This window comes from Pezoporus occidentalis, unplaced genomic scaffold (assembly GCF_034315485.1).
Source record: "Pezoporus occidentalis ecotype Australia unplaced genomic scaffold, CSIRO_AGI_Poc_V1 ctg47, whole genome shotgun sequence".
NCBI classification, from domain to species: Eukaryota; Metazoa; Chordata; class Aves; order Psittaciformes; family Psittacidae; genus Pezoporus; species Pezoporus occidentalis.
In genome coordinates this window covers 3,734,383-3,750,749 of record NW_026915802.1, presented here as the reverse complement: position 1 = coordinate 3,750,749, position 16,367 = coordinate 3,734,383, and the positions used below count along the sequence as shown (strand labels likewise).

Below are 16,367 nucleotides of genomic sequence, written 5' to 3'. Positions count from 1 at the left end.
TAGAAGTGCTTGCAATCAGTCATGTCACTGGTTTTAAGCCAACTACCAGAGCAATGTTCTGCAGCCCTTGGTGTTCAACCAAGTGTCCTGCCCTCCTCTGTAGTCTCAGCACAGGAGTGAGGACCTCATGCAAGACTGGGGACAAAGGGCAGCAGAGGGAAGCAGCTACCTCAGAACTTCCTCCTGGTTCCTCAGCTTCTCCTGCCTGCTTAGGCTTAACCCCAGGAGTCCCCAGGTGGAGAGTCAGTGTCTGAGGTATTAGAACTACTAATGGCTGCTCCATGGGTTCTGGTCCCAAACTGATCGTCACACAATCAGCATAAGCCTGCCTTTAGGGTATACCTGTGGGCAACAGTACTATAGTAAATTCTCACAAATTTATCCATTGTGTGATCTCTTTGAAGAAACGTGGTCAGAATATTTACAGCCAGTCTTGGCATTTGCATCAAAAGCTGAAAAACTAGTCAGTAAGTAGCTTGTTAATTTTCTACCACATTTTATTTATTTATTGTTTGCTTTGTTTTATTTTTAGAAGTGGAATAAAGCAAGTTCATGGAATACAAGCTGAGAGGTAACTTCATCTAAACTCAGTCATGGCTTCTCCCAGGAACTGAAACAGTGCCAGTACTGACTTATATATGTCATACTACAAGCTACCTTTTAACTGTTCCTGGTCAGATTGACTGTGGCTGTGTGAAGTATTTATACTCTTCTCATTCATTACATATTTAGAATCACAAAATCACATACATTTTTCAAATTGCTCTGAAAATGTGTTTTATATATAATAAATTATTATTAATTAACTGTATCTGAATTTTAAATAACAATGGAGAAAGAACATAACAACGGAGAAAGAATATAGTGATCAGAAATATTTGTAATATGGACAGAAAAATTACTGATTCATTCATATTCAGCTTGTCCATTAATCTAGTTTGACAATGAGATCTCCCAATGGCATTCAGCATAGCACCCCTCACTTTGCAGTGAAATTAAGTATTCACTCAACACTAAATTGCTTGGCTGTTATTCGACCGTGTTCACTCTTAATGCTTTTAAAATCCATTAGCTTTCATGCATCTTATCTGATTGACAATGTTGTTGTACAGAATGAACAGTTACCATTAAGACAGCTGGAAAACAAAACAAACCAAAAAAGTTATCTGTGAAAACCTGAGAGTTTATATGTATTGATCAGTAAATGCCTGCTGCAAATGCTCAGTGTAAAACCACATAAAAATGTACGAACATCAATACATCTCCTGGGCTTAAATAATGAACATTTGTATCAGGGTGCTCTGAGTCCCTCAGAATTACTTTTTCTGTTTTCAGAGAGAATTGAAGGAAAAGGTTCATGTCTGGTATAACTGATTAGGTATTAACATTAGCTGAAGATGACATGAGGGGATAATGATAATATGTATGATTTATTATAGCTGCACACACTGCATAATGTTACACCAACTAAACAATCATTACTGGCTGTATTAGCTCTCTGCATTGAAGCTGACCACATGCTTGATGTACGGGAATGTATTCATTTCACAACCAAACAGACTAACCTATTCCATGCATTTTAAACAAAATCATAGTAGAGAAGGAACTTGTGAATCACCTGTACAATATTAGGGTTTTTTTGTTCCTGGGAAACAGGCAGAGAATTTTCTCAATCTTAAAGTCAGTAGAAATGTGTTTTGACTTTACAAAAATAAGTAACTATTTCTTCACAGAAGTCTTTTATATTCAACAGAATTCTAAAGATGCTACAACAAAACCCCCTCCAAATCTTTAAATATACTTTAAGCATGTGCTTTTATGTTATTTGCATTTCAAATAGACGTGGCCCCACTGCTATGTAGGCTCACCTCATGTAAAGTCAAACCCAGCCCAGGCTCTTTGGCTTACCAGAAACTCTGAAACAAGTTCAACCAAAGGTATACTCTGAATTTTGAAACCTTTGGGGAAGTTCATGTTTGAATTATAGCTCCATTATCTTGGACAGATCTTTAATTTTTAAGGGCTATCCTAAGGAAAATTATCAGGACCATATATTCTAAGAAAAACTATATAACTCATTATCTCTATGACATGATGCAACAAAATCTATTACATTTTCCGTGTTGTAGAACCTGTGCTCATGGTCTACTGTTGCTGCGGCATACCTAATGGCTGCCATATTGCAACCTTGTTTCTTGATGATAATTGTTAGCAATTCAGAATCTCCAATAGTATAAAGTGGCTGAAATTGTTTTATAGCTTTTGATCCAAAATTCTCATTTAGTAATATTAGTATAGATTTTTTTATACCATCCTCTGTGAAAACATGAAGAGCCCCTAAAAAAAAGGATGTATTGTATAGGAAGAAACTGCTAGGCAGGATAGAGATCTGGGCAATGGGGTTGAAGTCCTGATTGTGGGATCATGGTGGTGACTGAAAAGGTGCGGAAGTAATGACCTGGTGTCCTGCTACAGGTTTACATCACAGGAGATTAAAACAAGAGAGAAATATTGTGAAATTCATATACAAAGCAGTGCACATCATCAGCATGCATTCTGGGTCCTAGACTTGATAGAGGCAATGTGCACATATAAAACTCAGATATTTTTCACTGCTTTTGCTGTTAGTTGGAGAACAGTTGTCCCTACTGCTCCTGACAGTGCCTTGCTGCTGCCATCGCTGTATAACAAACTAGGAAATGTACAGGCAGTACTGAGCTTGTATTCATCAGTTAAATTTAGAAGTATTCACATTTATCTGCTCTATGATTAGGTAAAAAGGGAATTTCCCTCGTGGGCATGGTTAATGCTATACATATTAATGTTACACATTAAAGTGGCAAGATGGCAATACCTAAAGTGTGAAAAAAAAAAAATTGGACTAAAAATGCTACGGAAGAATGAGCAAGAAATGATCAAGAAAGGTGAAAGGTTTGGTTTTACTTGGTTTAGGGTTTGGGCTGTTTGTGTTTTTTATTTCTTCTCCTTTGTTTATTTTATTAAGAAAAAAAAACCTGTCTATAACAGATTTAAGTCTTCTAAATAGACAGCGTTACTTTTGTTATAAAACCTGGCCTTAAAAGCACATTCCAACAAACACAGAGTTTTCTGTCAGGAGAAATCAACAGCTTTTGCAACACTACTATATTCTATACTGTTTACCAACAATGCCCTTGCTGAAGAAATTGTGTTAGTAAGTTTTAAGGTTTGTTGCTTTCTTTACATATACACACTTTATCAAATAACACTGATAGGGAAAAAAATACACAGGTAAAAACTCACAAATTGCATGCAAAACCCCCACAGGTCCAGAAAAATCCTAACTGAAATTATTTCAATGTTTCTACCAATGAAATATCATTAATGTTAGTGGCAACACAACCAATCAGATTAATAAATCGGATTAATAATAATTTTATACATCTCAGCCATCAAAATTAATCTTCTTTTTACTCTTATTCATCACTTCTGCTCCTCATAATCCCTGTTGTAATTGTCCATGTGGAAGTGAGGAATTGCTGACTGACTGAGCAGTTTATTTACATTAACACACTGAGCTGTAGTCAGACAACAGGTTGATAAAATGTAATAGGAAGAGACCACTGAGGTCCCAGAGACCAAGTTCAAATTGAGTCAAGGGGTGGCTAACAGAAGCTGGCACTTTATAACATTTTTCCTAGTGTTGAAATTATTTATTTATTTTTAAAATATTAATATCAAGAATTTAAATATTGTCTTGTCCTGGGTTCAGCAGTAGCAGTCATGTTTCTCCTTCGTGGTAGCTGGTGCAGTGCTGTGTTTTGACTTCCAACCTGGGAACAGTGCTGGTGATACCGATGTTTTCGGTTGTTGCTAAGTGATGTTTACCCTGACCAAGGACTTTGTGAGGCTCATGCTCTGCCAGGGAGGAGGGGAAGCTGTGAGGAAGCAGAGACGGGGCGCCTGACCCAGGCTAGCCAAAGAGGTATTCCATACCACAGCACATCATGCCCGGGGAGGGGGGGTAACTGGGAGTTACCCAGAAGGACACAGGCTTCTTGTATTCTCTTCCCTTGTTATTTTCTCTTATCATTGTTGTCGTTGGCAGTAGCGGTGGTGATTTGTGTTGTACATTGGTTGCTGGACTGTTCTTGTCTCAACCCGTAGGAGTTGCACCCTTTTGATCCTCCTCCCCGTTCCTCTGGGAGCGGGGAAGCGGAGAGCCCGGGGCGGGGGGGGGGGGCCTCGATTGTTGTCAGCCCGGCACCACTCACTGGGAGTGAGTGAACAAGCTGTCTGGATAGGGTTTAAACCATGACAGTCTAAATAATGAATTCCTTCTAGGAACAAAAATATTCCCCTGACACTAACTCTGGATCTGCTGAATCATCAAGATAAGACAGTCAGCACATACACCAACAGTCATACTACATAATATGAGTTTGAGTAACAAAGTTATAGAGTAATTAGAGCAAAAGACAGGTGACTTACCTGTGCCTCTGAATAATTCAGATCATAGATCATAGAGTAGTTAGGGTTGGAAAGGACCTTAAGATTATCTAGTTCCAACCCCCCTGCCATAGGCAGGGACACCTCACACTAAACCATGTCATCCAAGGCTCTGTCCAACATGGCTTTAAACACTGCCAGGGATGAAGCATTCACAACTTCCTTGGGCAACCCATTCCAGTGCCTCACCACCCTTACAGTAAAGAACTTCCTCCTTATATCCAATATAAATGTCCTTGTTTAAGTTTTAACCCAAAAGAGATTTTGTTTATATGTAAGAGATTTAAATTTAAGAGACTTTGTTTATAGATTAAGGCAAACAGATAAAACACTTTCGTTAGCGTAGGCTACACTTGCCTAGATCTCCTTCTAATGAAACTGATAAACATTTTCTAGTAAAATTCTTCCTTAAACATCTTCTAGTAAAATAGTCATCCTCAGTATGCAGGTTTCAAAGAAGACAATATTACTGTTGAAAGGAAGCAGACATGAACGCTCACTTCACCATTCTTTGAACATACACTTCTTAAGGTAAATTTGTCAGTGTGACCTAAATTTATGATTTGTGAAAATATCCTTAGTGCTTCCAGTGTAGCTAAGCATAAGCAAAGTTTCATGAGAAGCTGCATACTCAGGGAGAGTTTTGGAAAATTCCAGAAAAGCCCCAAAGTCATATTATCCCAAACTTCAGCTTTCTCCATCCACCACAAGATATTTGAATTGATGTAACTATACTGCTAACTGACTCATTCTTGCAATAACTGGAACAAATATCCTGCAGATAAAATTGTTGTATATATGAAGCTGTTTTCATAGCATTTTTTTTGACTGATAAGCTTTCTTGAGTCACCTTTTTTACCTTAAATTTCAGCCTTTTCACTGAGCATCTGTTAGCTAAAATGAAGCCTATAATAAACATTTATGTCCCTCTTTATGCTGACTGTTGTTTACACCCATGTGGCAAAGCTGTAGGAATATAGCGAGTATTTATGTAGCAAGAAATTACACCTCCAGCCTATTAAACACTGAGTAGAGCAGCTGGGATTCTCTAAAAGCATTCAGGCCACTAGCTGCATCCATTATTTATCTACATTACTAGCTGCATTTGCAAAGATTGTTCACTCTTTCTCCTCTAACACCTGAGGACAGCTGAATGGAAGCACTTCCTTTTTACCCCCCTCAATATCCCACCCCTTTTTAATTACATTCTGCTTTGCATTATCATTATGATGAAGTAGCAATTTAGAAAGTCAAAACCACTACATGCTTTTTAAGGGAAAGATGCTATTTTAGAGCTTACTGGCTACACTTAAGAATTTTCTACATTACAAAAATACCAGTCAGAGACACTTTTGTTAAGTAATCTTTTTTTTTTTTTTGTACCTTAGCAATTCTAACCATTGTATGAGCTAGGTTTTGTCTGAATACAGTCACACACTAATTTGAGACAGAAATTAGAAGTATAGCATCAGAGAAAAGGAGAGAAAGGGAAAAAATCTAAAATCTGTTGGTTACATAGATTTACTTCAGAAACTACTTATGAATCCATTGCCTGGGAGTTGTATTGAAATGACTGAAATCAAAAAGATTATCATTACTCCCTTTAGAAATTCCTTCTGTGCAAAGGTATTTAAACTAGTTTTTGTTGTTTTTTTTCCTTGCCCGTAAATTTGATTCTGTCAGGACTATTAACAGTACTGAGTGAAAGTACTCAGCACTGGAAAGGTAAGAAGAAGCAAAAGAGTATTTCAAGTCCGTAAGTATAGCTGTGAGATTAAGAATAGGCTTCAAAGTCAGCTACAGCACCTTGATTCTGGCATTTTCCAGCTACATTGCTGGTAACAAAAAATCTAAAAATACCGCTTATGATTCCTAGGGATAAATAAGATCAGGAAACCTGATTACAAACTCATATGGCCCTTAGTGATGTGAACTTATATGCCTGTATAAATTCTAGGTTAAAAAAGCATTCATTCCCCATTTTCAGTTACTTCTTGAGATTCAATTCAGGGAGTTTCAAGCCTTTAACTAATATGTTTAAGCACATTTCCAAAGGAGCTCCAGCCTGTTATCCATTTGTAAATATACTTGATGCTCTTTAAAGCAATCATTTGGTGAAAATTTATTAATTCCATTATACAAAAAATCTTATTGAACATAGTGGTATAGAAGTAATATGTTTGCTGCCTTGAACTTGTGTAGCTCATAAAATGTTTTTTTCAATATTAATAAAGACTGAGGCCTTGTACTCACCTAGCAGTGCAAGGTTTCAGGATTTGCTGGAGCTTGCTTTACCTTGATATGGCTAGCTTTTTAGCTTTTTCATATATCCATACCCACAGCGTAACAAACAATAGCCCTTGAAGGTAACTCAGGATACTGACAACTCACTGTTGCACCCCACCAACTCTATGCTCTGGAAACACAGCTATTGTCAGCCTAAGAACCAGGAGAGATTTTAGAAAATATATAGGTATTGGTAAGTTCTCTTTCATAACAATTTTTAAAATAGTATTATTAAAGAGATTTTTCAGTATTAATTTGAACTACTAGCGTTATTGCAACTAGAGTAGTAATAGCTGCTTATTGTGTTCTGATTATTAGGATTTTAATTAGAATAAGAAATTACTGTCACTATATATAAGGTGCACTATATTTTTGCTTATAACAATATTTTGGGTGTTGCATTGGATGCATATATACTAAACAGGCTTGCAAACTTAATTATTTACATGCATTTGAATATATGTGCACCAATACAACCCTGAAGTACATGGTAGTCTTCTGAGAAATTATGTGCTCTAAGATGTATGCAGGCTGAAATGTTCTGGTTAGGAATTTTTTGACATAGTAACGTTCTTCATTAGAACTCTGCAGTTCATGTGAAACAAACAAATTAATAGAAGTGAGTTTCAGAATATTTTTAGTGGAACAAAGTAGAGAGAGGTCACAATTATTCGATGAGTTAATTAAGATACTTTCAGCATCTTTTTTACCACATCAAGATGTAATTTCTTGTATTGTAAAGCATACTATCTTATTCTCTACCTGCTTGCCTTAGATTTCAGAGCAACCATGAGAATCACAACATTACCATTTTCAGGCTTTTTTCTACCTACATGGGATTTAAAAAATGCTTAGGGAGAAAACTAAGAATGTTTTATGTTCATAAGCTTGTGCACAGAGATCTGCAATCATATGAGTGTTGCAAGCATGACTGTTTCAATCAAAGCCTAGCCTCATGTTTGCTGAAGCATCTGAATCCAGTTTTGACAGCAACTTTAGTCAGTTGCCCTGAAACCACATAGACAAATTGTCCATCTATCTTACAAATATCTATCCATTTACCCTTAATGTCCTTAACAAGTAGAGAAATTATCTCCCAAATTTTAAACACCGAAAAGTAGATACCAGAAATAAATGATTTTGACCATGATAATACAGTGCCTGTTGCAGTGGTCTGATTTAAGAGGTACTCTATGAGACTTTCTTTCTATGAGTATTCAGAAAGAAAATTAGGATAGAAGCCATATTATTATTTTCATTCTTTCTTCATGTTTTGATATTGCCCAGAACTCAATTAAAATCAGACCCCATTATATTGAGCACAATCAAACCCATGTATCAGAGGAAATTTTGTTCCACATAAATGAAAAAGTCTTTAATTATGCTTTTCAGTACTGCATATACAGTCTTGCAATCATTTCTACTGAGATTATTTTTATTCATAAGTGGTCAGCCCAGTAATATATTTAAAATGGAAGGGTTTTTATGGAAGAATAAATGTCATTCTCCTGCTTATAAAAAAGCAGCACAGAAAACCAGGTCAGGCAACACCAGTTCTGAGAATTATTATTCTAACAGGATTACTTTGATTATCTGTAATCAAAAAAACAGCTTCAATTATCTGTAATCAGAGCTGTTCAAAATGTTTGTAATAAAGTTGTAAGCTCCACTGGACTTGAAACATTTTAGTACTTTAGAAAGATCAGGTTTGCCCCGTGTTGGTGACTTTGGGAATATGATGACGCTAATGACGCAGTTTCCTAACCAGCATTATGCAGAATATGCATTACCTCATTAACAATTTATTTTTATTCAGTGTCTGGCAAATGCTCCTCCTTCTTGATAAATCTGCTCAGTCTCCCTGCTGAAACTCTTTCTTTTCTTCCTCATTTTCCCTCCAACACCTTTATGACATTCTTTCTTAATCTTCCATCATCTTCTAAATTCTGTCTCCGTATCTCACATGAATAGCGGAATAAATTCAAATAAACCTTCTACTTCACCTGATCCAATTTCCCTTTTCTTCTTAGTTTGGCTGTCCCTGTATTTGTGGTTACTGAAGATGTGATAAAATCCAGACTGAAGATCTCATTTGGTAAATATATTTCAAACCAAGGGTCACCACACTCTTCAATTTTTTTCAAGAAATCAGACAAACTTTTTGAATGTTAAAACATACAAATGTGCAATAGCTAAAAAGGAACTGCTATAATCAGATAAGTCTTTCACACAGTGCTCATATGTTTGGATGTGTTTGGAGGACTTCTATCCCTTGGGATTGTTTTATGAGTGAAAGTTGGGGATTGCAAAGGGTCAAAATGAAATGTGATGGAGTACACATTTTGTGTTGTATGACCGAGGAAACACTGAATACCTCTCACCTCTTCTATCGCTCGTATATCTGCACCCAGATCCACCTTGCATTATATTCTAGTTGGTTATTACTGGAGATGAAACACAATACTCATGTCAGCCCAATGAAAAGCAAAATTTAGGAGTATCCTGGAACATTTTTCTTTTTAAGATTGTGGTTGCAATGAATCAGAGAACCTTCTTTGGAAAAAGAAGGAATAAGAAAACTAAATTAAAAAATCTTTCTTTCTCTTAAGGAAAGAAAACCATATTCATCAAATCGTAGATCCATTGTATATAACTAATTATGTTTCTTTTCAGCTTTCAGCATAGACTCATGACATAGGAACAAATCAATTACAAACATACTGATCAGGGAGCTCTTTGTGTAGTTATCTTAAAAATCATGAGTTGGAAACCCATACCCTTTTTGCACTGGAAGGATCAGAAACTCCACCCACGTTCCCAGAAACTGAAATATTTCCAATGCAGTTAATTCTCATTTTCATTCTTCTGATCCCCAGTTTGCTCTATCTAAAATTAGTTATGGGCAGCATGATTTCTACATCAGCCATTAACAATGTTCATTATTTAATCCATCTCTCAATTTGCATTTAATAGAGACTTAAAACAATGGTTACAACTGTCACCAGGGTGCCCATTCATTATATACTTCACATGCAGAGAGAATTTTGTTTAATCACCACAACTTTTCTCTACCAATTCAAATTGTATAAGGGCTGGGGAAGTGAGCAAGATGAAAAAGTGAATCCAGCTAATGTTATTGATTAGGAAGATCTGACCCCCAAACTGAGTTTCATTAATTATCCTGGCTAACAATTTAGAAAGCATAAATTTGAATTTTTTAATTACATTGCTTTATTGCACGAACCATCAGTATCATTTATGATGTCTATATCATTACAGACTCGTTAGTTGCATGCAGTCTTTAATGTGACAAGTACTGTGTCATCAGCTTGTTCATGATGATGCAATTTGGGAATAAATAAAATCCTGGAAGTGTCTAAGTTTTAGGATTGCTAATACTGCCTGCAATACTAATCCAAAGAAAGAATAAAACTGATTTAAGGACTCTGCTTTAGCATTTAGGTCTCCTGCAAACCAATTTTCAAAATAGCCCACAAATCCTACTGATTTGGTCTATAAAATGAAGGCACCTAGATTATCAAACACTATATTCCAGGGGATTTTTCACCCCAGACAAATGTGCTAGATTGCTAAAAAATGTTTCTTGTATCTTTTAAAATAAAATATATTTTAGTTTTTTACTTGACACAAAAAGATCAAGTACGTGACTCAAGTGCAGACTAACAATGGAAAATTGAAGGGGAAAAAAAAAAGGCCAAAACACATAATATGTCTTAATTCTGCAATATTAAATATAGGGTGTAAGGGATACTGCCAAATGACTTGGGAGGTAACAATACAGCCAAATCCTGGATTCCATATAAAGTTTTATTTTCTACCATCTCAAAGTATTCAGTTATTCTGCTTATGACATTTAGGATATAACTGACTCTTAACGAACCTTACATCCATTTGCTGAAATGTCAAATGGTCCCAAACATGCTTTTGGCTTTGAACACTGACTTTTATGTAGTTATTTCTGGTGTATGCTGACTTCAGCACTTTCACTGCCATTAGCATTATGTGGGATGATTATATGTTCATTCCTCTCAGAAAGATATGCAATTGTCTACGCAATGCATGGTTGTGTGGAATATTTTATATCAAACAAGAACAGAGATGCGTGGCAGATCATGTAACTCTAAGAAGCAAACATAAAATATTAGAAATATAGAATCATAGAATAGTTAGGGTTGGAAAGGACCTTAAGATCATCAGGTTCCAAGCCCCCCTGCCAAGGCTCTATCCAACCTGGCCTTGAACACTGCCAGGGATGCAGCATTCACAACTTCCCTAAGCAACCCATTCCAGTGCCTCACCACCCTAACAGGAAAGAACTTCTTCCTTATATCCAATCTCAACTTCCCCTGTTTAAGTTTGAACCTGTTACCCTTTGTCCTATCACTACAGTCTCTAATGAAGAGTCCAACCCCAGCATCCTTATAAGCCTCCCTTCAGATACTGGAAGGCTGCTGTGAGGTCTCCATGCAGCCTTCTCTTCTCCAGGCTGAACAGCCCCAACTTTCTCAGCCTATCTTCATGCAGGAGGTACTTCAGCCCCCTGATCATCCTTGTGGCCCTCCTCTGGACTTGTTCCAACAGTTCCATGTCCTTTTTGTGTTGAGGACACCAGAACTGCACACAATGCTCCAGGTGACGTCTCACGAGAGCAGAGTAGAGGGGCAGGATCACCTCCCTTTGACCTGCTGGTCACGCTCCTTTTGATGTAGCTCAGGATACGGTTGGCTTTCTGGGCTGTGAGCACACACTGCCGGCTCATGTTCATTTTCTCATCCACCAACACCCCCAAATCCTTCTCCACAGGGCTGCTCTGAATCTCTTCTCTGCCCAACCTGGAGCTGTGCCTGGGATTGCTCCAACCCAGGTGTACGACCTTGCACTTGGCATGGATAAACTTCATAAGGCTGGCATCAGCCCACCTTACAAGTGTGTTAAGGTCCCTCTGGATGGCATTCCTTCCCTCCAGCATTTCAACCAAACCACAAAGCTTGGTGTCATTGACAAACTTGCTGAGGGCGCACTCAATCTCACTGTCCATGTCACTGACAAAGATGTTGAACAAGACCGGTCTCAACATCAATCCGTGAGGGACACCACTCATTACTGGTCTTCTGCCAGACATTGAGCCATTGACCACAACTCTTTGCGTGCGGCCATCCAGCCAGTTCTTTATCCATTGAGTGGTCCACCTATCAAATTGATGTCTCTCCAATTTAGAGATAGGGATGTCGTATGGGACAGCGTCAAAAGTTTTGCACAAGTCCAGGTAGATGACATCAGCTACCCTACCCCTGTCCATCAGTTCTGCAGCCCCATCATAGAAGGCCACCAAATTGGTCAGGCAGGATTTCCCCTTAGTGAAGCCATGCTGGTTGTCACCAAGTACCTTGTTGATTTTCATGTGCCTTAGCATGCCTTCCAGGAGAATCTGCTCCAGGCACAGAGGTGAGACTGACTGGTCTGTAGTTCCCTGTGTCATGCATTTTCCCTTTCTTGAAAATGGGGGTTATATTTCCCTTTTTCCAGTCATCGGGAACTTCACCTGACTGCCATGTTTTTTCAAATATAATGGACAGTGGCTTAGCGACTTCATTTGCCAGCTCCTTCAGGACCTGCGGATGAATTTCATAAGCTCCCATGGACTTGTGTACGTTCAGGTTCTTAAGATGGTTAAGATGGCCTTGAGCCAGATCCTCTCCTACAGTGGGCGCAAGGTCTTCATTCTCACAGTCCCTGTGTCTGCCTTCCAAGACTTGGATAGTGTGGTCAGAGCCTTTGCCAGTGAAGATCGAGGCAAAGAAGTCATTCAGAACCTCAACCTTCTCCAAATCAAGGGTAGCCAGTTCTCCTGATAGCTTCTGGAGAAGGCCTATGTTGTCCCTAGTCTGTCTTTTATTCACTACATACCTACAGAATCCCTTGCTGTTATCCTTAACATCCCTATCCAAGTTTAATTCCAACTGGGCCATAGCTTTCCTAACCAGATCCCTAGCTTCCCGGACAACATCCCTGTATTCTTACCAGGCCACCTGACCTTACTTCCACCTTTTATAAGCCTCTTTTTTCATTTGATTTTTCCTCAGCAGCTCCTTATCCATCCAAGGAGGTCTCCTGGCCCTCCTGCTGCACTTCCTTCTAGTTGGGATGCAACACTACTGTGCTTGTAGCAGGTGACCCCTGAATATCAACCAACAGACTTGGGGCCCCCTGCCCTCTAGGGCTATATCCCATTGAACCTTACTAAGCAGGTTCCTGAAGAGGCCAAAGTCTGCTTTCTTGAAGTCCAGGGCAGTGAGCTTGCTGCACGCTCTTCTCACTGTCCTGAGGATCTCAAATTCAACCATCTCATGATCGTTGCATCCAAGGCTGCCCTGGAGTGTCACATTTCCAATGAGCTCTTCCCTGCTGGTGAGCACGAGGTCAAGCATGGCACCTCTTCTTGTCGGCTCCTCTATTACTTGCAGAAGTAAGTTGTCTTCCACACAATCAAGGAACCTCCTGGATTGCTTGTGCTGGGCTGTACCGTCCCTCCAACAGATATCAGGGTGATTGAAGTCCCCCATGAGAACAAGGGCCTGCGAGCGTGAGGCTGTTCCTATCTGCAGAGTGCTTCATCCAAAGATTCCTCTTGATCAGGCGGTCTGTAACAGATCCCCACAGTAATGTCTCCCATTGCTGTTCTCCCTTTAACCCTGATCCACAAACTCTCTGTTGACTGCTCACCTGTCCCGACAGAATTCCATACTCCCCATCCTATCCCTAACATAAATATCAACTCCCCCTCCCCGTCGGCTGCACCTGTCTTTTCTAAAGAGCCTGTAACCTTCCATTCCAACACTCCAGTCACAGGAGCCATCCCACCATGTTTCTGTGATGCCTATTATATCATACCCCCATAGATGTGCACACATCTCTATTTCCTCTTGTTTGTTCCCCATGCTACGGGCGTTTGTATAGAGGCATCTCAGCCAAGCTCCAAATGAAGCCGGCTCATTGGCTGAAGCAGCTGGAATACCTCTACATTGCTCCAAGCATTTATTATAGGTGTTGGCAACTGACTGGGTGTGTTGGGATGGAATGATGCTCCCCTCCCCCAACACACTTAAAGCCTCCTTGACCAGTCTGGTAAGCATCGTACCAAAACCGCTCAGCCAGCTCCATCAGCCCCCAGTAGACCTGGCCTACTAACTTGGGCCCCATGTTCAAGACACCCAAACCCCTGACTATGTGTCCTGGGTTCAGCAGTAGCAGTCATGCTGTAGCAGCATGTAGCAGCAGTAGCAGTCATGACTGCAGTCATGACTGCTACTGCTGAACCCAGGACACTATGACACCACCCTTTTAAGCATTTATTAACCTGGCCAATCCTCCTAGCCTTTTTAGGGTCCTCCCCTGTATTATGGGGAATTGATGAAAACACTATCTGAGCTCCAGAGCCACTAACCAACTCTCCCAAGGCTCTGTAGTCCTTATGTTCTCCAGGCTACTGCTATGTAAATCACTAGCACCCACATAGATCACTAGAAATGGGTAACAGTCTGTGGGACTTACTAGAGCAGGCAGCCTCTCTGCAACATCCCTGATCCATGCCCCTGCTAGGCAGCACACCTCCCCTGAGACTGGGTCAGGCTGTCAGATGGGTGCCTCTGTTCCTTTCAGTGTAGAGTCCCCTACTCCTATGACCCACCGCTTTCTCTTGGCAGCACCACTAGAGATCTTCTTTACCAGTGCATCAGCTGGTTGTTCATGGTGCAAGTGCTTTTCCTCATCAGGCCCCTGCAGGACAGCAAAGCGGTTCTGGGCGGGGAAAACAGATTTAGGAGAAAGGCCCTTGCTTATTTTTTTTTTCCTGTTACTAGTTCCCAGCTTCCCGGGTTAACAGCCTCCTTCTTTCCTCCATAAACTACAGGGAAGCTTGAGGCCCGTGCAGTTTGGGCCTGGAGCAAGCATTCCTGCTTCCTCTCAGCTTCCCTGACATCTGTCAGCCTATCACCAGCGTCCCACAGCTCAATCCCGGCTGCAGGAGGACCTCCACCAGGGAGCACCTGGTGCAGCCCTGCCCATTGTGCACCCTCCCCTTACCAGACCAGTGCAGGCACTCTCTACACCCCGAACTCTGCACTGCAGCCTCCCCTCTCATCGGCTCTGTCTGGGTGCCTACGCTGGCCACCGCCGGGGCAGCCAGAGCAGAGCTCCCGGACCGGACCCTGCTCATACGGCGAGTGCTCATCATCCCCCTCTCCTGCCCGCACAAACTGCCTCGATCCGATTGCTCGCCCTCCCCGGGTCAGGTTTTTACCCAGCCAGGGCTGGTGCCGCCCCCCTGGCTCCGCCCCCTGTGAGTCAGCTGCTCGCTCTCGTCAGCTGAGCTGCCGGCTCCTGGGCAGGTCCTGTCGAGGACTTGAGGCTCCCTCGGTGGCTCTCGTCCCTCCGAGTTGAGGCTCCTGGACGCTGAGCTTCCCCCACACAGGTGTTGAAGGCGTCCTCCCTCGAGTTGCTCGCCTCAGCAATTCAGCTATTGATAGTCTTTAAGGGAAATGCATGTGATTTTGCCAACAGAGAAGAGACAGAAAAAGGCATAGATTATGCTCCAGCAATCCATGGACACATAAGTGCAGTCTAAAATCCATCATCCTATTTCTACCTCAAACCTTGTTTTTTTAGTGTGTGTTATCCCAGTGGATTTCACTGTTTGCTATCTATCACTCAAGAAAGCAGGACTGTTACATAGAAAGCTCAGGAGGTAAGTATCTTTACAACCTTGTGATTCAAACATGTAAGCAGGTAAATATGCTTAAATAGTATTGAGCTACTCTCCAAATTAACTCAACAGGCAACTCATATTTCAGACTATCTAAAAACATATCAAGGTCACAGAATCACAGATTCACAGAATCACAGAATCCTAAGGGTTGGAAGGTACCTCAAAAGATCATCTAGTCCAACCTCCCTGCAAGAGCAGGGTAACCTAGAGTACATCACACAGGAACTTGTCCAGGCGGGCCTTGAATATCTCCGATGTAGGAGACTCCACAACCCCCCTGGGCAACCTGTTCCAGCGATCTGTCACTCTCACAGTAAAGAAATTTTTCCTGATGTTCACATGGAACCTCCTGTGCTCCAGTTTACACCCATTGCCCCTTGTCCTATCACTGGACATCACTGAAAAAAACCTAGCTCCATCATCCTGACACTCACCCTTTACATATTTGTAAACATTGATGAGGTCACCCCTCAGTCTCCTCTCCTCCAATCTAAAGAGTCCCAGCTCCCTCAGCCTCTCCTCATAAGAGAGATGTTCCACCCCCTTAATCATCTTTGTAGCTCTGCGCTGGACTCTTTCAAGCAATTCCCTGTACTTCTTGAACTGTGGGGCCCAGAACTGGACACAATAATCCAGATGTGGCCTCACCAAGGCAGAGTGGAGGGGGAGGAGAACCTCTCTTGACCTACTAACCACACCCTTTCTAATGCACCCTAGGATGCCATTGGCCTTCTTAGCCACAAGGGCACATTGCTGGCTCATGGTCATCCTCCTATCCACCAGGACCCCCACGACCCTTTCCCCTTCG

At 40.8% G+C, this 16,367-nt stretch overlaps 1 long non-coding RNA gene across 1 annotated transcript in view; it reads right to left on the bottom strand.

Moving 5' to 3' along the window:
• LOC134172727 (uncharacterized) overlaps positions 1–15,886 on the bottom strand; it is a 370,358-nt gene extending 354,472 nt beyond the window's left edge. Inside the window, exon 1 of the long non-coding RNA XR_009967985.1 lies at positions 15,671–15,886. This is a non-coding gene — a long non-coding RNA (uncharacterized LOC134172727). The remainder of the gene's footprint in view (positions 1–15,670) is intronic.
• Positions 15,887–16,367: the final 481 nt, after the last annotated feature.